General features: G+C 36.7%; 2 long non-coding RNA genes across 7 annotated transcripts; both read left to right on the forward strand.

Annotated features, from left to right (window-relative positions):
- The first annotated feature begins 315 nt into the window (after nt 1-315).
- LOC137622329 (uncharacterized) lies at nt 316-27,294 on the forward strand. 6 transcript variants are annotated; one of them, XR_011040426.1, is made up of 15 exons: nt 316-423; nt 4,211-4,260; nt 5,219-5,374; nt 11,794-11,929; nt 12,366-12,410; nt 12,685-12,766; nt 12,942-12,983; nt 23,906-23,953; nt 24,377-24,491; nt 24,787-24,873; nt 25,187-25,231; nt 25,419-25,499; nt 26,295-26,508; nt 26,903-26,944; nt 27,207-27,294. It is a non-coding gene; the product is annotated as an uncharacterized lncRNA (long non-coding RNA). The 6 variants fall into 6 exon arrangements; XR_011040427.1 differs by lacking the exons at nt 23,906-23,953; nt 24,377-24,491; nt 24,787-24,873; ... (1 more) ...; nt 25,419-25,499; nt 26,295-26,508 and adding exons at nt 13,154-13,201; nt 13,592-13,680; nt 14,017-14,103; ... (1 more) ...; nt 14,644-14,723; nt 15,838-16,049 and having other exon boundaries at nt 11,794-11,924; XR_011040424.1 differs by lacking the exons at nt 23,906-23,953; nt 24,377-24,491; nt 24,787-24,873; nt 25,187-25,231 and adding exons at nt 13,154-13,201; nt 13,592-13,680; nt 14,017-14,103; nt 14,413-14,457 and having other exon boundaries at nt 11,794-11,924.
- On the forward strand, nt 17,014-18,995 carry LOC137622330 (uncharacterized). The gene is made up of 5 exons (XR_011040429.1): nt 17,014-17,052; nt 17,240-17,286; nt 18,222-18,309; nt 18,641-18,688; nt 18,884-18,995. It is a non-coding gene; the product is annotated as an uncharacterized lncRNA (long non-coding RNA).
- Nucleotides 27,295-27,408: the final 114 nt, after the last annotated feature.

Raw genomic sequence — 27,408 nt, forward strand, 5'->3', positions numbered from 1 at the left:
ATCAGTGATGATTATAAACAGATATTCTAACATATATTTAATGATTTAGTTTACATAATAAATAAGACATTAAAATACAATATAGAATTATAACATATGTTGGTAGTGCTGGTTAATAAACGTTTATTTTACTTCCATCACATTATCAAGAGGCTTATTAAATACAATTTAAATTATGAATATAATCTAAGAAGCTATTTAGAAATTCAAATTCAGCATATATAATTTTTAATTCAACAATTAACTAGAATTTTCACATATACTAGTGTTTTAGAAATTTGAAATTCAAATTTCGAATCGAACGGCTCTGGGTCTGGGGTGAGGTGAGGACTGGGGATAACCAAATCTGCCATTTCACCGGTGGCGATGTTGTTGTGTTGGTGTGTGCCGTCCTCTTCTTCCGTTAAAAGAACATTTCGTATCGTAAGTTTGAATTTTTTTTTTTTTAATTGTAAGTGATACACTCTTGATATTGTAGTTTATATCTATATATTAGTAGTATTATTCATATTAAGAGTATTGTTAAAGATTCGTAACATGTTTGAGATACTTTACCCACGTGATACCATGCGGTTCGAGATACCGTATTATTGTGGGTCATATATCCCTACTGTTATCAAATTGATTTTGGTTTAGCAGTGCACACATATTGCAAGTGTGTGAAATCTGTACAAGGATGGCATGTGATAGTTCAACGGTCTCGACTCGCATTCTATTATGGCTGTTTCACGTGGCCGGAGAATGGTACCGTAATGGTAATGTCATAACCTGTAGAATGCGACTAGCTTGCTTTAGTAACTTCAATTATTAGGTTAGGCTAATTTGAGATGTTTGAATATTGCGATTGACTTATTTGCGAATATATATAAATTGTAGCCGGTTTGGTATCACTAGCCGATGTACAATTTTTTTTGTAGACTATTTTTTAATTCCTGATGATTTCAGTATATTGGGATGGCGAATTAACAGAGGTTTTTATTCTTCTAGCGGTGCACTACAAGTATACTGTGAGCATAAATCTGTAGATAATGGTATTTTGATTTAGTTCATGCTTAGATGAACTTTAGCTAGGCAGTGCTCTCCTATGCGTTTCTATAATCAAATCGTTGACGGGTTTTGCTAGGTGAAGGCTCTTCGCTTACATTTTAACTATAATTTATCTGATATTTTATCTAAGATGCCTTATGGGGTTGTTTCCCCACCCTGGGCCTCAGGCCCGGAATGACCTTATTATTACTAGTTGAGCTACAAGCCCAATTTAAAAAGCTGAAGGGACTTGCAACATGGTTAGTTATGTTTGTTATATACTGTTATATTTTTTCAGACTACAGATTTAACTAGGCTATTCCTTCGACCTCTTAGTTAACCTACCGTAATGACTGACCCTAGGTGGTGTCTGATTACTCCCAAATCTTGAGTTAGATGGATATTTGTAGGATAAATACCGATAATTAAAGTAAATTGTTCAGTTGAATCAACCTACCTTATTTTATCGCGCAGATTTTTTCTTGGGCGTGATGGAGAATTTATTTTATTTTATTTTCATCTTATTTTTCTCGGTGATTCTCTTCTCTGCAGTTATTGTGCCGTTTATTCCGGCCGCATGTTTGAGGAATCTTATGCAATGGTCTTAATACATGTGGTTCTACTATCATTTTACGATTACCAGTTGTTACATAGCTTTCTCCTTTCCAATGAACAACTTCATTTCTTTTATTTTTGGGGAGCACGTGAATTGAATTGACTGAGAATCTTTGTGCGGATGACGTATTTTAAAGATATGGTAAACCTACTATTACACATTACAATGGTTGAAGTCGCAAAGTAAACCTTATTTTAGATAAATATGAAATCTGATGAAGCCAGGCCCTTACTGGCGCCAGAGTGGCTCGACCGGTTGGACCTAGTCACCCCCACCCCGTTTCTGCAAGTGTCTTCGACATCCCTTGTGGACTGGCAACTACTAATGGAGCACCTAATATCCCTATAGAAGTTAATTTTTCAGGGCAGCTTCTAACTGCTGGTCTCATGGTACCTGTGCAAGTTGGTGCATATGGCAGGAAATTCCCCTGGCAGGGTTCCCCCATCCCAATCAACTAGGGAGCTGCTCCGGGGTTGGACAGTCAACACCTGAGAGATGTCCTGCTTTGGGGCTCTCCTCTGGAGCCCCTATTGTTCACGGATGCATCCATTTGCTCAATGAGTCGGTCAGGAACTAGGACCGCTGAGAAGGCTCTACACTTTTTGGGCGTTTCAGAAAGGGATTCATTCCCTGGCAGTCTAGTAGTGGGGAGAGTGGTAACCCTAATATGTGGTAAGTGGTGGCCCATGTCAAGAAGCAAGGGTGCCTTCGTCTTGGCCGTTATCATACATACATCCTAGGAAATCTCTTGACGGTAAGGTTCATCTATGATGGTTAATAGATTTGGCAGGAGCAACCAGGGGATAGGCACAGAGTGGTCCCCATACCCAGTCGTGGCAAGTCTGTTAATATCTATATTGGGTTCCCCTTCCCTTGCCCTCTTAGCAACGAGTCTTGATGAGAAGCCCACTGGTCCCAAACCCATCGGCATTCATGGAGGACGCCTTCCAGCTATTCAGTCTGGCTGAAGATGCTTTCTCCCATCTCCCTTCATTATCATCTTCATCTCCTATGCCTAGTGATGCAAAGTGCCTCGGGAGGATTCATTGGCCAGATACGTCAAAGGATAGCCAGTTCCTTGTTATGCGCAGTGCCTAACTAAGGCAAGTGATCCCTGCCGGTTCATACTAGTTCTAGTAAGATCAACTGCCAGGTAGCAGGAGTAGAAGCCGAAGAGACTGTCCATCGCCTTAAACCCATCCGTCACCCTGCTGCCAGTGCCTTCATCGAGATTCTAGAGGTGCATGTTTTCCACACCCATAGCCCTCATAACTCCAAGTTGCTCATCTGCTTATACGAGTATAACCGTTGGCATACACAGATTGCTAAGATATACCTCCTTCATTAGGCTGCGGCAAATCCTGAACAGACTCCTAAGAGTAAACATGGGTCTCCTAAGAATGTAGTACATTGTGATTAGGCCATGGAGCAAATTCTTGGTAATTTATTTTCCTAACTATACTCAACACAAACTACACTACCCGACCTTACAGGTGACTGAGCATGGCTTGTTGTGGGGAACTGTAATGTGGTCCTGAGGGCAGTCGTGGCCCATCATTGTCTGGTTGTATCCTTCTGCCATGGTAGTGTGGTGGGAGGCTTATCCTAATGTTTCTGGTCATGACAGATTCCCATAATGTCCCCAGAAAGTTCTTTGTGGTAACATAACTAGGAAGAAAATTACAAGTTAGTAAATCTGGGGTGTTTGTAGGATAGCGGTCACCTGTGTGTATTATTATGGCTAACTTAGAATACGGCAGTTTAAGGGGGGTTTGTAGGGAACATTATGCCCCTCCCCCCAGTTAGGTTTGTTGGTTAGGGGAATGTTTAGGTCCATTTTTAATTGATGCTTGAGGAACTGGCCGCTGATATACAAAGCCTCCCTAAATCTTATATTTGCTGACTTTTGTCAGCATATGAGTTAGTTGAACTACTGTAGGCCAAAATTTGACGTACAAATAGGTTCTGGGAGCCTATAAAGTTTGTAAGTTGAGGAGAGCCTTATTGTTCTGTCTGAAAACCAATTAATTACTTAGTCTGGGGTATTTCCATAATTTTACCGTCTCGTCTACCTCTCGGTAACGCTTATGCCATCTGTGCCTGGTTATAGAATTTAACATACTGTCGATATGGATTTTGTTCTAAATGCCACCAATGATAGGTGCATTGTTTTAATCAAATCTTGCACAGAAAATGTGGCAAAATTAATACCAAAGACAAGTTGATTTATTCATAGAATAAAATTTTTTGATCTGTGGTACATTATATTTACTGCAATCTATGACAGAATTATTCATACTAAAAGCTATAATTGTGTAAAATGAGTACCAATTTGATATTTCCCATGGCACATATTTGGTTTTCTAAACTACTTAATCGACCAGGATTGCTAGACAAAATTTAGGTGAATGTACAATACTGTATACAGTACCATTATGGGCATCTTTTTAAGTTTTTTTTTTTTTAATGGTGTACTGTATTATATTTTTTATCATCAGAAGTTTTAGTGTTAATACTGGCCAGAACTAATCTTTACATGGTAATAATTTTTTCCCCTCTTCGTTGCAGGGTGTCCTACAAAAATGTGATTTGAACATCGTGGAAACCCAACATGAAAGGTAAGCTTTTGAGTACCACAGCCAATTTTGCATGAAAACCCTTCCCTGCCAGGTACCATAGTTGAATGAGGTGTCTTTTGTTATAGGGAAGTGGAATTTGGGGTCCTGATGCCTGTCATGGCCCTAGTAGTGATCTTGCGTCGTAACCTTCTGCCTTGGCGGGTACCTACTGTACTTACCGTTTTTCAGGTTCTATATGGTAGGGGAACCCTACTGACAGGACCTTTACAGTAATTTTATAATGTTCGTTCGAAAGTGTTCAACATTTCACACCACATCGCTTGTTCATTGTTGAATTAATATTTCTGGTCATGATGTAATGTCCTTTTTAGACTGGCTACAGCTTCAAAATTTTTCCAATTTCCATACTGAATTTCCGTTGGGTACATGTTGACTTTCCGTACAGTATATGACCTTTTTAAGGCTGGCTACAGTTTAAAAAAATTTTCCAATTTCCATACTGAATTTTTGGGGGTAGGTTTGACTAACTCATGGGAATATACTAGACCACAATCCACCTCCCAATTGAGTGATGCTTGTAATGTATACCCAAGGGACATTTACTGTTATCTATGCCTGCTTAATTTGTATTTTGTCCTAAAGGCCACCAATGATAGGTGCATTGTTTTAATCAAATCTTGCACAGAAAATGTGGCAAAATTAATACCAAAGACAAGTTTATTTATTCTCATTGAATGCAATTTTTTGATCTGTGGTACATTATATTTACTGCACTCATTAGTTTATAATTTTTTTTCTAAAGGCTGTAATTATGTAAGGGTCCCAACATTCAATTAACCCTTGCACATTTTTATGGGTGGGTTTATTTTTCATTCCTGATGGTTAGTTTGGTGCAGTGTTTTAGCAAAATTATTCACAGGAAGCCTAAGAAGTTTGTGAATTTTCAATACAGGAGCTACTAAACTATACATGAAAATTTAAAACTTCTTTATTTCAGGTGGTCCGACCAAAATGCAATTTGAACAACTTGGAATCCCAAGAAAGACTGGAAATTTGTCGTTTGCGTGGCTTATAACCTCGGCAAAATGTAGAGCATGGGCATTTCTTGGCCTTTTAAATTTCAAGATAACATAATGCAGAATGATTCGGCCAGGTATGTTTATGCTAAGTCCCTTGATAAGTTATTTTAGATTTATAGTTCAACTTACTGAGTGTGGATACCGTTCCGTAAAACGGTACTAGTCAGGGACAACCAATTTATATTGGTTTGCCATGAGCGATCAAACAAGTCTCCCGCCATCACCAATCTCCGCTTGCCAGCATGGTGATGGAAATGGTCAAACCTCAGAAAATTATTTCAGGAACACCCATTTTGGATGACATTTTCTTTCTATTTTTAACCCTTTAAGGTCCACCCTAGGTTTTATGGGAAACTTTAAAAATTCCTTTTAGTATGTTGTAGTATTAGAAAATACAAGACCTTTTTATTCTTGTGTACTTTTAAAAATTTTTCCAAATTACCGAAATAATTGCATGCAATGAAGTATCCCATTTGGGTACCTTGGGCGAGTTTACGCGGACCACGCTCATCCCATATGGGATCTATTGGACCATAACGGCACAGATTTTGAAGTTTCGCCCAACATTTTTTTTTTAGTTCTAATGTATAACAAAGTTTTTTTATAGTGCCAATGTATAACAGAAACACATATATGGCTTAACAATTTAATTAAATAAGAAATACGTTATAAATACAAGAAAATACAATATTCAATAAATACAAAAATACTATAAAAATACAAAAATACTCTGAAAATGCAAAAAATATAATAAACCTTACTCATCATTGATAAAATAGAAACATTATAAAACTTACTTTAAAATCTATTGAAAAAGAGCAAAAACAAAAATTACTTGGAAATCTTATGAAACAAAGCAAAACAATTACGATTTTCAGTGAGGCAAAGGGCCACCTTGCACTCCTCACACATCCAGCGAGACCTGTGGATGTGGCCTGCAGTTGAACAGAACTTGCAGGTCTGCCTCATGGTGACATGCTTTGGCATGTGTAGGGCAGTGGCATCCTGGCGTGACTCTATACTTGGCAAAACTGCCCGTTGGCCCCTTTTGGGCAAAGGGACATCCCTGGTGCCAAGAGAATTTCTAGTAATCCTGAAGTTTGATGTCTTGAAACTTCTCAGCCAATTGGAGATATCCAGTCGGAAGTCCTTGAGGGGCTTTGGGTTCGTCTGCAAAGCCAAGCAATCCCTCTTGTACAGAATCCAAGCGTTGCAGATGATCAGGTCCAGGAGGTGAGCAAAGAGCCTCATGTAGTACCTCTTTGCTCTGAAGGGGGTCTTGTAGAGGTGTGTCAACATGTCACTTTTGTCGATGCCACCCATGCGGTTGTTGTACATCTGGATGGCAGATGGACAAGGAATGGGAACCTTCTTCTTCTGTGCCCTGTCGTACCGCTCCACTGTTCCCATGGGGTTGACACCGACATCAGTGGACAAGATTGTCACGACGCTGTTGTCCTTCCATCTTGCAACGAGGATGCCATCAGAAGAGACGTAGTCCAGTGTGCCCCTTTGCGTCGTCTTCTTGCTCATCTCCTTCACAGACTTCAGGGGAGGATGTCCAACTCGGTTTTCCCTGGCAGTTCCCACATACCGGCATCCATACTTCGATCTCAGGTACTTAGCCAACCCTATACTGGTGAAGTAGTTGTCTGCATACACTGCTGCGTGACTTGGGTCCTTGATGGTCTTAACAAGGGAGACAACAAACTTGGAAGTGACAGACATGGCATTCTCCTCTTCAGACAGCTGAGTAGGGTGGCTCACAAAGGTTGTCTCCCCTTGGTACATAAGAATATCATGCACAAATCCATCCACGCTGGAGCGGCAGAACAACTTGTAGCCCCACTTGTCAGGCTTCTTGGCTACATACTGGCGAAGGTTACCAGCCCTTGTGCCCTTGTAGGCAACCATCACTTCATCAATGGAATGGATAGGAGTCTCGGGAACTTTCAGGAACTCTCTGGTGACCTTGCTGAAGGGGACTCTCACCTTGAAGAACCGATCTTGGGAGCCTGCTGCCTGGTCATTGTCGTTGAAGTGAAGTGATGATCGAATGGCCTTGAAGCGGTTCCTGGACATGAAGTCTGCAACCTGAGGAATCCTGGTCTTCACGGCCCAGAAGTCGACGATGCTAGGGAGAGGAACCAGGCCCATGTATATGATGAGGCCAAGGAAAACCATGACATCCTCTTCTGATATGTGGAAGTTACTGCCTGCATCCTTCTGTCTTGAGTACAGGTTGGACTGGAAAACGATGTGATCCCTCAATTCAGCTGTGAAGAACTGAGAGAAATACTCATAAGGTTCCCTCAAGAAGTCCGGCTGTGGATGAATGAAGTCGGGCAGGGGTTGGATGTCAATGTCGTCCTTCTTCCATTCACCAACACGAGGCCTCTTAGGGTTAACCTCACCTTCACCTTCCTCTTCCACAGGCATCTCCTGAGGGACAACAACATTGACCCTGCGACCTGAAACAAGAATAAATAAGTGAAACAGTAAATGAACCGTGTGTGCTGGTGTGTGTGCATGCATGTGTGTGCATGTGTATGTCAGTGAGTATGCATGTGTGTGCATGTGTATGTCAGTGAGTATGAATGTGTGTGCATGTGTATGTCAGTGAGTATGCATGTGTGTGCTTGTGTATGTCAGTGAGTATGCATGTGTGTGCATGTGTATGTCAGTGAGTATGAATGTGTGTGCATGTGTATGTCAGTGAGTATGCATGTGTGTGCATGTGTATGTCAGTGAGTATGCAAGTACACAAATAAGTTTAAAAAATACTTATTGTTTACAAAAATTTAAAGAGCAACACAATGAAAACAAATTTAAAGAGCAACCATTGTAACAACTAGGCTTTTAAATTTTTTTTAAACAAATCTCTCTCTCTCTCTCTCTCTCTCCATCTCCCTCTCCCTCTCCCTCTCCCTCTCCCTCTCCCTCTCCCTCTCCCTCTCCCTCTCCCTCCCTCTCCCTCTCCCTCTCCCTCTCCCTCTCCCTCTCCCTCTCCCTCTCTCTCTCTCTCTCTCTCTCTCTCTCTCTCTCTCTCTCTCTCTCTCTCTCTCTCATACTAACCTCTAGCATTGGGAGGGTCAAAAGCATCCTCCAGAGTAAGGCCTTCGTCGTCAGGAACGTACGAAGGGTCGTCGTCATCACTGTCGACATCCAAAGGGCTCACGTCGACATCACTTCCTTCAGCATCGTCAGGGGCAACCCATGGTGTACGTTCCTGAGTCTCCAATGCAGCGTTGCGATGCCCATAAAACGTATGGCCACGAAACTGCAAAAAAAAAAAAATTAAAATCATGTAATGAAAAAAATGTAACTGCCTAACAAAAAAGTAATTTAATCCCTTGTAAGGTAATATTTTGAATGCACATGAGCCTAACATATCTAAATCATCACTATTATTTCTACAAATATGGTCAAAACTATTCACAAATGTCTCAGACAATCACTAAAATAAATTGCAAAAACGATGTGCGTCGTAACCTAGTGCGCGGTAGAACCGTTACGGTCCAATAGATCCCATATTGGATGAGCGTGGTCCGCCTAAACTCGACCGAGGTAGCCCATGCGGGATCTATACTTTTTCCGATAGTCACTATGACACGTCAGTAACACTACAGCCATTGAAACCCACATCAAAAGGTAAACATATCACTCGGCTTCACTATCCTACAGTCACTGTGTATTTACCATGATTACGAAGGTCGGGGGGGGGGGGGGGAAACGTGGACGTTACTGCGACGGGTCTTGACACTTTTGCGGCTGGAGCACAAGTGAGGTGTCTTTGGAAGGAGCTACAGACTTGGCGAGAAGGGCAGGCGGCTTCTGATTGGCTGATTCGAAGAGCAGAGGCGTGTCTCTATGAGTTGCCAAAGCGTCAATTTCAGACAGGCATAAACATGTTCACCACGACTACCCAAAAGTAGCTGTTTTAAAGATCCCGTTTGGGCTATTTGGTCCTTAAAGGGTTAACATCAATTTAATGCTGTAGAATATCCTCATTTCACGTTGCTCCCCAAGGTCTGGATTGTCTCTATGCATGTTAAGTTGCTGATGTGCCTGGCCTTCCCAGAATTAGTTTACAATGATGCATGAGTAAAATAAGAGATACTAGATTTTTTTATGACTTGTTTATTAGTGGTTGGTAAAGAAAATTTTAAGTGTTAGATGAATCTACCAACTGAAATTATACATGAATTTCCTAAAGTTGAAATCAGTATCGTCTGTGACAATAAATGCTTGTTAGTACTGTATAAAGAAAGTGATAATGTAATTATACCTAGAATTTAGTGTATGCAATTATAATTTGTCTTAAATGCCACCTGAAGGTTGTGCAATTTTTTCAATTAAATCTTGATGCAAAGGTGGCAATATTATTACCTTAACTCCACTGGAGATGGCTAGCATTTATTCTCATTGAGTAAGTGAAGTTTTTCAGTGGCACACGTTTACTATTAATGCGATGAATATTCCTAAATCTTATTGATACAATCTTCATTGTGTAGCACTTGTTATTAAATATTCCTAAATCTTATTGATACAATCTTCATTGTGTAGCACTTATTATTGCTAGCTAAGCTACAACTCTAGTTAGAAAAGCAGGATGCGATATGCCCAGTGGCTACAACTGTGAAACTAGCCCATTGAGGAAAGGAAATAAACGACGGGAAGTAATTACAGTATCAATTTTAAAGAATTTTTTGTGTGTATATATATATATATATATATATATATATATATATATATATATATATATATATATATATATATATATATATATCCAAATAAGCCATATATATTTTTGATACATTAATGTCTGGATTCTCTTAATGACCTCGGGATCAGAGCCCCAGGCGAAGTCACACAAAGACAAGAGCTTGGCTCCGGCCGGGAATCGAACCCTGGTCGGCAAGCTTGTACAGACAGTGACTAACCCACTTGGCCACGAAGAAAGATAAAAGTCAATGACAATTCTTCTGTACTTATACCTGTCGAATTCAGGTATTTTGTACTTAGAATTGAAATCAACCCATCTTCACCATCGTAGCTAATTGGTAGTTTGTTACTTGGCATTCAATTAATGATAAATTTTGCATATTTTTACGTTTATATATGGCTTATTTGAATATGAAAAACACGTAAAAATTTGCAAAATTTATCATATATATATATATATATATATATATATATATATATATACATATATATATATATATACATACATATACTGTATATACATACACATATACATACATACATACTTTGACCTAATTTCTTTATATTAAAAGTTCATGACATGATGTCCTCTAACCTTGTCTCGTATATAAAAAAAATTCAAAAATTCAAATACGAGAGGAGAAAATTACATAAGACTTTGTCACACCTTGGGCTGCAGAATATATAAAGGTATACTTGATTATTACCACCAGAGAATAGTCCAAGGGGGGTTTGTTGTTGGTCGGTACCATTTTGGGCCAGGAAATCTTGGTGATTAACTGAGAGACCAATGTCTAGTCTTCAAAAATGTATGATAGCATTCTATATCTCTCTGCCTTCCTTGTGTTATCAACCGTTTTTTATGTATGACTCACGGGTGATTTTTGTCTCCTGCGAGCTAGTCCAATAATATTATTAGGACTTATTATATACCAAAATAAAGGCCAAGAAAAGGACTTAAAACAAGCTATCACATATTTTAATATCTTGTACACTGTTAGTTAGGAGCATATTTATGACGAGATTTTTTTTAATGTAACGGGAAATTTTTCCTTATAGAAATAATGTCTGGTATTTGTGATTTAACTTCACATTCATATTCTGGTGTTTCAAGAGCTTTCCTTTGATACCAATATGTGATCCATTTCGACTTGAATGCCATTCTCTATGGTGCATTGTTTTTAATAAATCTTGCATGTATAAAATGGCAAGATTAATACCATTTAGCTCCAATCAAGAGGAAAGAATTGTTTATTCTCAGAATAAATTCTTAAACCAGTGGCACATGTTTACTGGTAATTTTCTGGATATCCTACTTTTCCTGCATTCCTGCTTCCTTTCCTTTAGTTTGTTTTATTGGTAATTAGGACTCGCTGTAGATGCCCTTGTCGGCCAAGAGGTCTCACAGGTCCCATAGTCGATTCATGTTAGCGAGGCAGATTTGCACCAACTCGCATGGGTGCCCGTTTAGCTCGGAAAAGTTTCCCGATTGCTGATTGGTTGGACAAGATAATTCTAACTTTTCCCGAGCTAAATGGGCACTGCTGCAAGTCTGTGCAAATGCACCTCATTAAAAGAAATTGAGTATAGTACCAGTCTATTAATTAAATCTTATTGGCACTACAAGCTTTGAATTATACTTGTTGCTATAAATGATCCCCTAATAACATTACCCTATTATCTGGTTCATTAGAGTTGTTGCTAAACTGCTCGATAATCTTCTTGTATAAGGTCCTACACACAGTAAAAATGTTTTTTTATGCTTCAGGTGCTCTAATGCCAAGCAAAAAGAGCAAAATGGAAGCTTTAGTATGCTACCAGGGATAAAGAACTTTAGCCCAATTTTCTCTGCAAATCGGACGAGTGATGACTAACTGACGATATCACTGGTGGATTCTGGTAAGGTATATGCAATTCCTAATACTGTAGCTTTTTAGGTAAATGCTTCATATTTCATGTACTATTTGTGGCAAAATCTATTGATAATTTGATTTTTATTTACTGTATTATAGTGGCAGGTAATTCGTTGAAAATGTATACAGAATATAGTGTAAATTGCATGGTTACTGAAGTAGCATTTATATGATGATAGTGGATAATCCATTCTCAGAGAGACGTGGAATTTGGGAAGCTGTGGGCATTTTGTTCGCAGTGTTCAGCGACGGAGGATCTAGGCAAGGTTCTCTTGCCCGGAACTTCTGAAACTGGTACACAGGTTTCCTGATGAACACACCAGATTATCTGGCTCAAAGAAGAATAAAAAAGCTGATTAATTTTCTGCTAAGTAGGGTTTTGTTCTTGTGATTTTGCATTTATAACATTTTTGTAATTTTCTTTCAGGCGATGAATATAGTTTTCAATCCGTGAAAGGCGGAAAATCTTCAGGTAAGTTGAGGCTACTTAATTTTTAGATCAATTCTCCCTATGGCCTGTGCTCATTCAAGGAATTAAGCATGTTTTATTTCCTTATTACAAAGGCCCAGAGAAAATAGCTTTTTACATAGAGGGTGTTTCTGAAACATCCTCCAGACAATTGCTATACAGTTAACTGCGTAATTTAGAACTAATATTTTAGTGATAGTGTTAATTGATATTTATATTTGAGATACAAGAGGGGTGTTTTTCATAGGGGTAATGATTATTACTTTTAATCTTTCAGTATGCTGAAGAACGTTGCGTGGACATTGAAATACTTGTCTGTAAGGACTGTGTTCTTCTGTATATGTAATGTACTTTCACGGGTAAGTGTGAGACAACTTTTGGTCCTTGGATTATGTAGTAAATGATGACTTTATTTTTCAAGCAAGAATGAACATGATTGGTACTTGAATCCTCTAAGAAGAACTGAAAGTTTTGATAAGGTTAATAGTTATAATTTCATATTTTTGTATCTTAACAGAAGTGTCTTGTTTACAGATGTATGGAGTTCAGTGCTAGAAAGCTTCCGTTTAGGCTACGGTAAGAATCTGACTTATTTGTTTATCTGGTTAACACTAAATGATTAAAAAATTATTGGAATCATTGATGATGAAAGTTAATTATGCTTTGTAATTTTATGACAATGTTGGGATATAAATGTTTGATCTTATGTCTACTTTTGATTTACAAGAATTCTTTTGCATCTACAGGGGCAAATGAACGTAAAAAGCCTTCGCCTATCATCTTAGCTGTATAAGGTAAGGCGTACAATTTCAGAATTTTTTTTCCATAAGTAAATTGCATGCTTTTGAAGTGGATATATAACATTTTACCAAGTGCCAGATTTTTCTCCTATGCTTTGTCCATTCAATCCATTTATCTGCAGTGGTCTGTTACACTAGGTCTCTTGAGACTTCAGTCATAGGCACCAGCCTTTAGTTAGTTAACTAGAGAATGGTAGTGTTATATAAAAAAGAAAATCTGGTAGTTTATTATTTTGCACATGATGACGTAATTTCTGTCTGATGTCGGAATCCTAATGCATTCTGTCCAATGTTAGAAAATAATTCTGATCTAATTTAGACTAGTTTTGGTTTTGAGTTTTTTTTCTTTTTTTGGTTTTACAATTGCCACTTTTTCCCTTCAAGGGTCTAAACACAACAAGATCCTAATGTGCATGAGTTGTAAAGTGTCCTTTCGAAAAACAGGAATGGCACTGACTTCGATAGACGCACAGGTAACCTTTTGGTTTTGATATGCATGTTAACATTGAATTATTTGGTTAATACAGTATGCCATAGTGGAAGGATGGGAAATCTTTCACCTTTGCAGAAGTGAAATAATTTTTGACTGATAGGTTCAAGCAAATAAATCGAAGTACATTGGTCTTGCCTTCAATCCTCTTTTACAAACACTAGAAAGGATATTATGATTAGCATGATGAAGTAATTTCTGTCAGATGGTTGGTTTTTACCTCAATCCATGTTTGAAACAAAGCCTGAGATTTGTTGTAGAAATACCACTGAACGAAGAGTGATACTTTCGTTAACGTGCATACTGTATTCCTTTTAAGGCTGCTTATTACAAGTCTTGCATGGAATTCTGCACAAGTGCCTATACTAAAAGCAGAATGTGACCACCTTTGAAAAGTAACTATTAGGTGAGCAAAGGTTTTTTTTTTCAAATTAAGGTAATTTTAAGACTAATTTCCACGAAATAATCTATTAGGAATTTATGAATGTACTCCTGTAGTTGTTCATTTAATTCATTTAAAAAATTTTTTTTTAGAGCTTCCATAGCCATTCCTAGTATAGGTGTGTGTATAATCTGAAATATTTTAATGATGACATCTATATACTTGTTGACAAATAATGATTGTATAAGTATTCGTACTGCCTGAATTTGTCAAGATTTGAATGTTTCACTATTTAAAAGAATAGGAAGCTAATAATTACGTTTACTTTTATAGGAATGTGGCGAGTTCAGACTGGATTGTGCGAAGAGTATTTTCTTGGTAAGTGGTAATTCTTCCTCGTATTATCCCTGCATAAATTCCAAAGCGTTTGCGTGATGACGTTATTTGCTATCTGAGGTCCATGTTGACAAACCTTACCACCTTAGTGTTACTGATTAGTTGAAGGTTTTAATTTACTTTTGAAAGTAATATTAAGAGAACTAAGTCTGAATCTTTTGTCTTCAGGTACGGTGAGGGAGAGGTCAACCTTCAGTGCTGAAGTCTGGGCGTGAATTGTAGTAATGTTCTGGAAAATTAATACTTCAGTAAGAGCATCTTATGAATTTGTTTTCTTGCATTTTGGAGAAATTCCAGTTATTTTCTTTAGTGTTTCTATGTATAAGATTTGTATTTTAGTAATTTAACTGTCAGATGAACTCCAGTTTGTTTACTCATTGTTGTAAAGTATCCATAGTACAAGCCAAATAGAGTAATTCAATAATGTTTGTTACAATCAAATTTCAATCAAGGTTGCCTATAATGTGAAGGCCATCACTGCTATAGCTCAAATTTTATGGTGGTTGCTGTAATCATAAATTTTTTATTTTTTTTCTTACCAAGCAGGCAGGACCTGTCTTGAATGCAAGATATGCCACATCATGTTGGTGCATTGTTTTTACTAAATTTTGCATTTGTCGTGTGGCAAAATTAATACCATTCACTCCACTGTCAGATATTGGGTTTATTCTCATTGAATTTATCTGTAAAGCAGTGGCACAAATTTACAGAAATTCCTCAACTTACAAAACTTAACCCTTTTACCCCCCAGGCTCTTTGGAAATTTCCAACCCTTAACCCCCAAGGGGTTATTTTTTCCCCAGCACATTTTGCAGTATATTTTTTTTTAAATTGCACTAACAGCCTGAATTTTTCTCATAGAGAAGTCAGGTTGGTCTCATTCTCTTGGAAAATGCCTGAATTTTTAAAAAGAATTATCAAAAATATGAAAAGAAAAATAAAATTTCATAGCATTTTTTTGCAAGGACGTACATGTACATCCATGGGGGTAAAGAGATGAGTTTTGTGAAACGTACCAGTACGTCCTTTTGGGGGTAAAAGGGTTAGTAGGTTCCAAGAAGCTGTTTACATGTCAAATTTTTTGCCCTTGGATAGGCATCATCTAACTCATGCATACAATTTTCAGCTGCAAATGTCAACAAATAGTCCCGTTGCATATGGCAAATATTTATGCTTAGTGCGTTAAATTATAATTTTTTTTTTACTGTATTTCATTATGGGCTCAATACAATATCTCATTCTTATGGCTTCAGTTGGATCTGTTTGTAAGTTGGGGAGCTTCTACTGCTAATTGCTCTTATAATCTTACCTTGTCTTATGTAAGGTCCTATGCATAGTAACAATTTATTTCTTACTCATCAGGTGTTATACAGAGCGAAGATAATAAGATGGAATTATTTATTAAAGTACCGGGTATAGAGAAGGGTATGGCCCAGCAAGGGAACTTCAGTTACGTTGACTACTAACAGACAAGACCATTGGTAGTATTGCTGGGTCATGTCACTCACTCTGGAAGAAGCAGTTTTCTACAGAAGTGAAATTGTCACAAGGACAAATTTTGCAATTGTGGTTAGGTATGTATGCAATATCTAATATTTTAACTGTACGGTATAGGTGAATGCTTCTCATTCTATGTGCTGTACTTAAAAACAGTTGCTAGCATTAAGTGAATTGTTAAGTACTTTGTTTCCCGAGTAGTCACATTGACATGATGATAATGGATAATCCATTCTCAGAGAGACGTGGAATTCAGGAAGCTGCGAACAAAATTTTCGCAGTGTTCAGCAACGGAGGATCTAGGCAAGGTTCTCTTGCCCGGAACTTCTGAAACTGTTTCACAGGTTTCCCGATGAACACACCAGACTATCTGGCTCAAAGAAGAATAAAAAAGCTGATTAATTTTCTGCTAAATAGGTTCTTTGTTCTTGTGATTTGCAATTATAACATTTTCAAATTTCCTTTCAGGCTTTGGTTGTTTTGAATCTTCAACAGGTGGAAATTTTTAAGGTAAGTTGAGGCTGCTTGACTTGTTCCTTCGGCCTGTGCTCATTCAAGGACTTAGGCATGTTTTATTTCCTTATTACAAAGGCCAAGAAAAAATAGCTCTTATACATAGAGGGTGTTTCTGGAACATCCTCAAGACTATTGCTGTACAGTTAATTGCATTATATCTTGCTTTTATGATATAGTGGTGAAGTGTTGATTGCACTTTATATTTAAGGTACTTGAGAAACTTTTCAATATAGGTAATTATTAAATTTTATCTTTCAGTATGATGATGAATGTTGCATGGTAATTCGTTGAAATACTCATCCGGAAGGACCCTTTCATCTCCAGTACGTTTACTATACCCGTAAGTAAGACAAAACTTTCTTTTTTTATTAAATAGTAAATGATGAATTTATTTTCAAGCAAGAATAAAGATGTTTGGTACTTGATTCCTCTAAGAAGAACTGAAATGTTTCTGACAAGATTATGAATATTAGAATTTCATATTCTTGCATTTTATCGACATTTTCTTATTTACAGGTACAGTATGTGGAATTCCAGTGTTAGAAAACTTCCAATTAGGCTAAGGTAAGGACTGCCTCTTTTTTTTTCTTTTCTTTTTTCTACCCGATTGATTAACTAAATGATTAAAAAATTGATTGGAATCATTGATGATGAAAGTTAAATATGCTTTGTAATTTTATGACAATATCTTAGATGTGAAAGTTTAATTTAGTATCTACTTTTAGTTTAAAAAATTCCTTTCTATCTACAGGAAGGAATGTTCTCGGAAGTCTTGGACTAGCCTCTATACTGCACAAGGTAAGGCTTGCAGTTTCATATTATTGTTATAAGTAACTTGCATGACTTTGAAGTGGACTAGATTTTTTTATGCTTTTAATCAGTTCAATCTATTTATATGCAGTGGTCTATTGTAGTCCCTTTCCCCGAATGTCGAGAACCTTTTTTGTCACTTATTCTCATTGAGAGTTTGAACGTTGGCACCAGCCTTTAGTTGCCCAAAGTTTAGTAACACAATTGAAGAAATGCTAAAGTCTTGAAATATTCCCAGCAGGTTTTATTTGTAATGTTATTCTATAGTTATCTCAATTTTATTGTGCACTGGACAAATTTTCTTGTCAGAATTGAATGCATTTTGTCCAATGTTAGAAAATTTTAATATCAAATTTAGACTAGAATTGGGTTTGACGTTAGTTATTGCCAGTTGCCACTTTTCCCTTCAAGGGTGAAAACCAAGATTCTAATGTGTATGAATTGTCGAGTATATAATCATGGCTGGCACTGGTTTGTAAAGACACTGGAAACCTTTTGTTTTTTTATATGCATGTTTAAAAGCCGCTCATGAATGGCAGAGGCAAGGAACAGTGACTTTGCCCTATCACGCAAGACAATGCCTTAAAACCTGACCAAACCTGGCTAATACAACACTGTTGTCATTGAATTTTCTTTATAACGCCTAGTAGAAGAATGGGAAATTTTCACATTTTCATAACTAGTAAATTCTAGCAAATACATCTTGAAATTATTTTCATTTACTTTCAGCCTTCAATCCCCCTCTACAAAGACTAGAAAGCATACTCCAGTACATTTCAATAATTAGCATGATGACGTAATTTCTGTCAGATGGTTGATTTTTATCTCGATCCATGTTTGAAACAAAGCCTGAGATTTGTCGTAGAGTAACCCCTTAATGAAGTGACACTTTCGTTAACATGTGTACTGTATTCCTTTTTAAGGCTTCTTATGACGAGTCTTGTATGGAATTCTGCACAACTGCCTTTACTAAAAGCTGATTTACTATCTTTGGAATGCCAAGTTTATTGGGTGAGCAATGATATCTTCTGTTTTGCAAGTGAAGAATGTAATTTTTAAGATTTATTCCAAGAAATATGTATTTTTTATTCTATTAGAAATTTTTTCTATATTTTTGCATCTAATTTGATTAAAGATTTTTTTAAAACCTATCTTGAAGTTACGATTCTATCATAGCTATTTTTATTTATCCACTTATTTTATTAAGGTGTAATGATGACACCTATATACTTATTGACAAGTAATGATTGTAAAAGTATTCGTACTGCCTGAAGTAATCAGTTGAAAATTTCATGTTATGTGAAGAAGACAGGAACCTAATATTACATGTGTACTATTACAGGAAACAGGTGGGTCCAGACTGGATCAAAAGAAGTATAGATTCTTGCTGGTGAGTGATAATTTTTATTGTTATTGTACTGTTTAGGTTTGAAGTTCCTAAATATTTATATGATGACTTTATTTGCTATCTGAGGTCCATGTTGACAAACCTTACCACGTTTTTTTACTGATTATTTTGAAAGTTGCCTTGACTTTGAAAGTAATATGAGCAGAGTAGTAAGTTTTTGAATCCCTTTGTCTTCAGATTTGATGGTGAAGGAACTAATAGCGATGTGGAGGTTGAAGTCTCCTTCTCTGCAGTATGTGAAGTGGAGGGTTTTCTTCACTGATATGGAGTCTTCAATACTTCAGTTAAGAAAGTCAAAACAGTTAATATTATTACTTTGTACTTGATAATAAATTGAATAAGTTAATGTACTATGGTATTATTTCAGTCATCCCTAATGTTATTCTAAGGTGTATATCATGTGTTGCAGTTGGTTTGTTGGAAATTTATTGAAAGAGAGAGCACTTGTGCGTCAAAAGAATGTTTGTATTATTTGACTAGACAGTATTGTAAAGTACTCTGTCCTGTCAAAATTGAGGTTTCTGATCCAGATATATTTTGCATGATCACATCAATTTGGTATGGCTGAAGTTGTTTTTGAGTTCCTCACCAGACAATTTTGTTAGCAACATTCATGGATGGGTACTAGCCTATGGTATTGTTCCAAGTATCTTTTGAAGAGATGCTTCTGGACTGTATAGTAGTGCTTCAATTGCTGTTGGAAAACTCGATAAATCTGGACCTATGGCCAGTTGTCATTTATTCTACAGTGCACAGGACAGATGTACGGTATATTTAATGGCAGCAGTAATCTTAATTTGATCAAATATGGATGCTTCTTTGCAAGGTGCAAATGTTTCACCAATGGTTACGGGTACATTTGATAACCAGAAATCAGTTACAAAATGATAAGTGTAGCTGAATATTTAATGAATGATTTAACTGTCCAACTTTATCATAAGTCTATAGCACTAGTGTATTAGTCATGGTCCCTGGGAAAACGTGGATTAGTGCTTTTAAATCTATTCGTAACTAAGTAGCTTTAAAGTTCTACATTCCTCATATGAAATTTAATTTTGAGGTATATTCAAATGAATCTTCAATTGTATAAATATGGCGTGGTTCGAATTGGCTCCTGAGAAAATCATTCTGCCATATTATTGGACAAAGTTGTGTTGCGTTATTTATTTGTACCTGATAGGGCTATGATCATGTGTTATGTCAGGGGTTCAAATTCAAAAGCCAAAGGATGCCCGAAGAAGTAGAATTCAAATAGGTTGTTTAACTAATAAATAATGGTAAATCTTTCCATGCACCTACCCTCTTCAATAATTCTTTGTCAACATACAGTATATTCAGGGTTGACATACAGTATGTCAAATTTTACCACTGGTCTAGCATATCCTTTACATATGCTGTCCTCGTACACCTGATAACACAGGTTACCAATCAATTCTTTGCTTAAGGGGTTAACTACTACACTGCAATTTAGTGGATTCTTAACTCTTGGTAAGGTTAGGAGAAAGATGCAACTAATTGAGTTTTTGCCATGTCAGCCATGCCAATAAACATAGCAATCTCCTCGAATACATTTGTATATGTTCTTTAGTTTTTTCTTCTCACTTTTGGTGTGAGAAGTTTATTTCCATGTATTAAAATCTTGTTCCACAATCTTTTTATCGAGTAAATGGCCTTTTGAGAACAAACCTTGAGCCCATCTTGCCATCTCAGAATATATAAAAAAAGAAATAAAGAAAATAATTCGGGTCATTTCAGGTATCTTGTCAAAATAATTTAGCTAATATTGCTATGTCGGAATGTAGCGAAGTTATATGGAGTTGGTCGAAGGTTGTTGCAAGCAGTGAAAAGTTTCTACAAAGGTAGTAAATCATGTGTTAGGATAGGAAATGAAGTGAGCGATTGGTTTTCAGTGAGAGATGGGCCGAGACAGGGATGTGTGATGTTGCCGTGGTTGTTTAATTTGTATGTTGGAGTGGTGAGAGAGGTGAATGCTAGAGTGCTTGGACGAGGATTGAAACTGGTAGACGAGAATGACCATGAATGGGAGGTAAATCAGTAGTTGTTTGCAGATGGTACTGTACTGGTTGCAGACGCTTGGCCGATTAGTGACAGAATTTGGAAGGGTGTGTGTGAGAAGGAAGTTGAGAGTTGATGTGGGTAAGAGTAAGGTTATGAGATGTACGAGAAGGGAGGGTGGTGCAAGGTTGAATGGAGAGTTCCTTGAGGAGGTGGATCAGTTTAAGTACTTGGGGTCTGTAGTTGCAGCCAAAGGTGGAGTGGAAGCAGATTTGTGTCAAGAGAGTGAATGAAGGATGCAAAGTGTGGGGGGCAGTTAAGGGAGTAGTGAATAATAGGGGGTTGGGCATGAATGTAAAGAGAGTTCTGTATGAGAACTGTGTTGTAGGGAATGAAAGTGACAGACAGAAAATCTCGAGTAGATAGGGTTAGGAACGAAGTAGTGAGGGTGAGAACGAGTGTAGGAAATGAGTTAGCAGCTAGAGTGGATATGAATGTGTAGAGGTGGTTTGGCTATGTTGAGAGAATGGGAAATAGCTGTCTGCTAAAGAAGGTGATGAATGCAAGAGTTGATGGGAGAAATACAAGAGGAAGGCCATGGTTTGGGTGGAGTGTAGGGAAGCTCTGGGTGATAGGAGGATAGATGTGAGAGGCAAGAGAGCGTGCTAGAAATAGGAATGAATGACGAGCGAGTGTGACGCAGTTCCGGTAGGCTCTGCTGCTTCCTCCGGTGCCTTGGAAGACCGCGGAGGAAGGAGTATTAGGGGATTCTGCGTTATAAAGCTTCATCTGTGGTAGATGACGGGGTAGGTGGGGTTGTGAGACCCCTAATAGTACCAGCCGAACTCAGTTGAGTCCCTTGTCAGGCAGGGAGATGTCCCCTTTTTTGTTTCATTTGTAAAGATATTTTTCTGCTAGTCTCAATGCCAATTTTTAAGCTTTTCAGTTAATTGGATTTACTATATGACCATTTTGTTTTTTCAACTTAATGCTCATCTTAGAGAATCTTAATGTTTAATCAGATCCAATGAATTAAAGCATATTCTTCATCATTGAATACATTTGATGATATTGGTGATAATTTTCCCCTTTTTCTAGCTTCTTGTAACAGCAATTCTTTTTAAATTCATTTGTTGCTTAGATCTAAATTCACATTTCTATTTGTAGTTTACCTCTTTGCTTGAAGGTACACTCGGACATACTGTTCTATCTTGTTTCTCTTCCTCTGATTTTTTTTTATCTTGTTATTTTCAAGTTTCTATAGTTTTGAAAGATTTATTTTAACGTTGTTCCTAAACTTCGTGTGCTTTTTTCCTTATTTCCTCTCCGCATTGGGCTGTTTCCTCTGTTGGAGCCCTTTGACTTACTGCCTCCAGCTTTTCCAACTAGGTTTGTAGCTTAGCAAGTAATAATACATGAGAATTGGAGTGCCCTTTCAACCTCCTAATTTTCCTGTCTAATTTTAGTTGATCCTTCGGATGGTTTCATTATCCTACTGGTAGATTTTTTCTTTCACGTTGCCCCTCAAGGTCTGGATTGGCTCTATGCATGGCAAGTTGTTGATATGCCTGGCCTTCCCAGAATTAGTTTACAATCATGCATGAGTAAAATAAAAGATACTAGATTTTTATGACTTTGTGTATTAGTTGTTGGTAAAGAAAATTTCAAGTGTTTGAATTATACTAGTTGCTATAAATGAGCCCCTAATGACAATACCCTATTATCTGGATCATTAGAGCTGTTGCTAACTTCAATATACTCTTCACTTGTTGTTTAAGGTCCTGCGCATAGTGAAAATTTTTTCATTCCTCAGGTGCTCCAATGCAAAGCCAAGAGAGCGAAATGGTAGCTTTAGTATGTTACCGGGAATAAAGAACTTAGCCCAATTTTCTCTGCAAATCGGACGAGTGATGTTGACTAACAGACGAGATCAGTGGTGGATTCTGGTAAGGTATATGCAATTCCTAATACTGTAGCTTTTTAGGTAAATGCTTCATATTTCATGTACTATTTGGGGCAAAATCTATTGATAATTTGATTTTTATTTACTGTATTATAGTGGCAGGTAATTCGTTGAAAATTTATACAGATTATATAGTGTAATTTGCATGGTTACTGAAGTAGCATTGATATGATGATAATGGATAATCCATTCTCAGAGAGACGTGGAATTTGGGAAGCTGTGGGCATTTTGTTCGCAGTGTTCAGCGACGGAGGATCTAGGCAAGGTTCTCTTGCCCGGAACTTCTGAAACTGGTACACAGGTTTCCTGATGAACACACCAGATTATCTGGCTCAAAGAAGAATAAAAAAGCTGATTAATTTTCTGCTAAGTAGGGTTTTGTTCTTGTGATTTTGCATTTATAACATTTTTGTAATTTTCTTTCAGGCGATGAATATAGTTTTCAATCTGTGAAAGGCGGAAAATTTTCAGGTAAGTTGAGGCTACTTGATTTTTAGATCAATTCTCCCTATGGCCTGTGCTCATTCAAGGAATTAAGCATGTTTTATTTCCTTATTACAAAGGCCCAGAGAAAATAGCTTTTTACATAGAGGGTGTTTCTGAAACATCCTCCAGACAATTGCTATACAGTTAACTGCGTAATTTAGAACTAATATTTTAGTTATAAAGTGTTAATTGATATTTATATTTGAGATACAAGAGGGGTGTTTTTCATAGAGGTAATTATTACTTTTCATCTTTCAGTATGCTTAAGAACATTGCGTGGACATTGAAATACTTGTCTGTAAGGACAATGTGTACTTCGGTATATGTACTGTACTTTCACGGGTAAGTATGAGACAACTTTTGGTCTTTGGATTCTGTAGTAAATGATGACTTTATTTTTCAAGCAAGAATGAACATGATTGGTACTTGAATCCTCTAAGAAGAACTGAAAGAGTTTTGATAAGGTTAATTAAGTTGTACTTTCATATTTTTGTATCTTAACAGAAGTGTCTTGTTTACAGATGTATGGAGTTCAGTGCTAGAATACTTCCGTTTAGGCTAGGGTAAGGATCCAACATATTTGTTTATCTGGTTAACACTAAATGATTAAAAAAATTATTGGAATCATTGATGATGAAAGTTAATTATGCTTTGTAATTTTATGACAATGTTGTGATATAAATGTTTGATCTTATGTCTACTTTTGATTTACAAGAAGTCTTTTGCATCTACAGGGGCATATGAACATAAAAAGTCTTCGCCTATCATCTTAGCTGTATAAGGTAAGGCGTACAATTTCAGAATTTTTTTTCCATAAGTAAATTGCATGCTTTTAAAGTGGATATATAACATTTTACCAAGTGCCAGATTTTTCTCCTATGCTTTTAGTCCATTCAATCCATATGCAGTGATCTGTTATACACCTTTTGAAATGTTTATTTTTTTTTTTGTCACTTGGTCTGTTGAGACTTTAGTCATAGGCACCAGCCTTTAGTTAGTTAACTAGAGAATGGTAGTGTTATATAAAAAAAAGAAAATCTGGTAGTTTATTATTTTGCACATGATGACGTAATTTCTGTCTGATGTCGGAATCCTAATGCATTCTGTCCAATGTTAGAAAATAATTCTGATCTCATTTAGACTAGTTTTGGATTTTGAGTTTTTTTGGTTTTTTGTTTTTACAATTGCCACTTTTTCCCTTCAAGGGTCTAAACACAACAAGATCCTAATGTGCATGAGTTGTAAAGTGTCCTTTCGAAAAACAGGACTGAAGTGTCCTTTCGAAAAACAGGACTGGCACTGACTTCGAAAGACACACAGGTACCCTTTTGGTTTTGATATGCATGTTACATTGAATTATTTGGTTAATACAGTATGCCATAGTGGAAGGATGGGAAATCTTTCACCTTTGCAGAAGTGAAATACATTGGTCTTGCCTTCAATCCTCTTCTACAAACACTAGAAAGGATATTATGATTAGCATGATGACGTAATTTCTGTCAGATGGTTTTTACCTCAATCCATGTTTGAAACAAAGCCTGAGATTTATTGTAGAAGAACCACTGAACGAAGAGAAATACTTTCGTTAACATGTGCATACTGTATTCCTTTTAAGGCTGCTTATGACGAGTCTTGCATGGAATTCTGCACAAGTGCCTTTACTAATAGCAGAATGTGACCACCTTTGAAAAGTAACTATTAGGTGAGCAAAGGTTTTTTTTTTTTTTTAAATTAAGGTAATTTTAAGACTAATTTCCATAAAATAATCTATTAGGAATTTATGAATTTTCTCCTGTAATTGTTCATTTAATTCATTTGAATTATTTTCTTAGAGCTTTCATAGCCATTTCTAGTGTAGGTGTGTGCGTATAATCTGAAATATTTTAATGATGACATCTATATACTTGTTGACAAATAATGATTGTATAAGTATTCGTACTGCCTGAATTTGTCAAGATTTGAATGTTTCACTATTTAAAAGAATAGGAAGCTAATAATTACGTTTACTTTTATAGGAATGTGGCGAGTTCAGACTGGATTGTGCGAAGAGTATTTTCTCGGTAAGTGGTAATTCTTCCTCGTATTATCCCTGCATAAATTCCAAAGCGTTTGCGTGATGACGTTAATTGCTATCTGAGGTCCATGTTGACAAACCTTACCACCTTAGTGTTACTGATTAGTTGAAGGTTGTAATTTACTTTTGAAAGTAATATTAAGTGAACTAAGTCTGAATCTTTTTGTCTTCAGGTTCGGTGAGGGAGAGGTTAACCTTCAGTGCTGAAGTCTGGGCGTGAATTGTAGTAATGTTCTGGAAAAATAAATACTTCAGTAAGAGCATCTTATGAATTTGTTTTCTTGCATTTTGGAGAAATTCCAGTTATTTTCTTCAGTGTTTCTATGTTTAAGATTTGTATTTTAGTATATTAAGCTGTCAGATGAACTCCAGTTTGTTTACTCATTGTTGTAAAGTACCCGTAGTACAAGCCAAATAGAGTAATTCTGTAATATTTATTTCAATCAAATTTCAATCAAGGTTGCCTATAATGTGAAGGCCATCACTGCTATAGCTCAAATTTTATGGTGGTTGCTGTAATCATGAATTTTTTATTTTTTTCTTACCAAGCAGGCAGGACCTGTCCTGAATGCAAGATATGCCACATCAGAAGGATGCATTGTTTTTACTAAATTTTGCATTTATTATGTGTGGCAAAATTAACACCATTTACTCCACTGCCATTGTAGGGTTTATTCTCATTGAATACATTTTCCAAGCAGTGGCACATATTTACAGAAATTCCTCAACTTACAAAACTTAATAGGTTCCAAGAAGCTGTTTACATGTCAAATTTTATTTGCCCTTGGATAGGCATCATCTAACTCATGCATACAATTTTCAGCTGCAAATATCAACAAATAGTCCCGTTGCATATGGAAAGTATTTATGCTTACTGCATTAAATTATATTTTTTTTTTTACTGTATTTCATTATGAGCTCAATGCAATATCTCATTCATATGTCTTCAGTTGGATCTGTTTGCGTCTGAATGTTTGTAAGGTGGGGAGCTTCTACTGCTAATGTCTTATGTAAGGTCCTATACAAAGTAACAATTTCTTACACATCAGGTGTTATACAGAGCGAAGATAACAAGATGGGAGTCAATTATTAAAAGTAGCAAGAATGGAGAGGTGTATGGCCTGGAGAGGAAACTTCAGTTATGTTGACTACTAACAGACAAGACCATTGGTAGTATTGCTGGGTCATGTCACTCACTCTGAAAGAAGCAGTTTTCTACAGGAGTGAAATTGTCACAAGGACAAGTTTTGCAATTGTGGTTAGGTATGTATGCAATATCTAATATTTTAACTGTACGGTATAGGTGAATGCTTCTCATTCTATTTGCTGTACTTAAAAACAGTTGCTAGCATTAAATGAATTGTAAAGTACTTTGTTACCCGAGTAAAGTCACATTGACATGATGATAATGGATAATCCATTCTCAGAGAGACGTGGAATTCGGGAAGCAGCGGGCATTTTGTTCGCAGTGTTCAGCAACGGAGGATCTAGGCAAGGTTCTCTTGCTCGGAACTTCTGAAACTGTTACACAGGTTTCCTGATGAACACACCAGATTATCTGGCTCAGAGAAGAATAAAAAAGCTGATTAGTTTTCTGCTAAATAGGTGCTTTGTTCTTGTGATTTTGCAATTATAACATTTTCAAATTTCCTTTCAGGCTTTGGTTGTTTTCAATCTTCAACAGGTGGAAATTTTTAAGGTAAGTTGAGGCTGCTTGACTTGTTCCTTCGGCCTGTGCTCATTCAAGGACTTAGGCATGTTTTATTTCCTTATTACAAAGGCCAAGAAAAAATAGCTTATGCATAGAGGGTGTTTCTGGAACATCCTCAAGACAATTGCTATACAGTTAATTGCATTATCTATTGCTTTTATGATATAGTGGTGAAGTGTTGATTGCACTTTATATTTAAGGTACTAGAGAAACTTTTCAATATAGTTAATTATTAAATTTTATCTTTCAGTATGATGAATGTTGCATGGTAATTCGTTGAAATACTCATCCGGAAGGACCCTTTCGTCTCCAGTACGTTTACTATACCCGTAAGTAAGACAAAACTTTCTTTTTTTATTAAATAGTAAATGATGAATTTATTTTCAAGCAAGAATAAAGATGTTTGGTACTTGATTCCTCTAAGAAGAACTGAAATGTTTCTGACAAGATTA

The sequence above is a fragment of the Palaemon carinicauda genome, chromosome 29, assembly GCF_036898095.1.
Source record: "Palaemon carinicauda isolate YSFRI2023 chromosome 29, ASM3689809v2, whole genome shotgun sequence".
In the NCBI taxonomy this organism is placed as follows: Eukaryota; Metazoa; Arthropoda; class Malacostraca; order Decapoda; family Palaemonidae; genus Palaemon; species Palaemon carinicauda.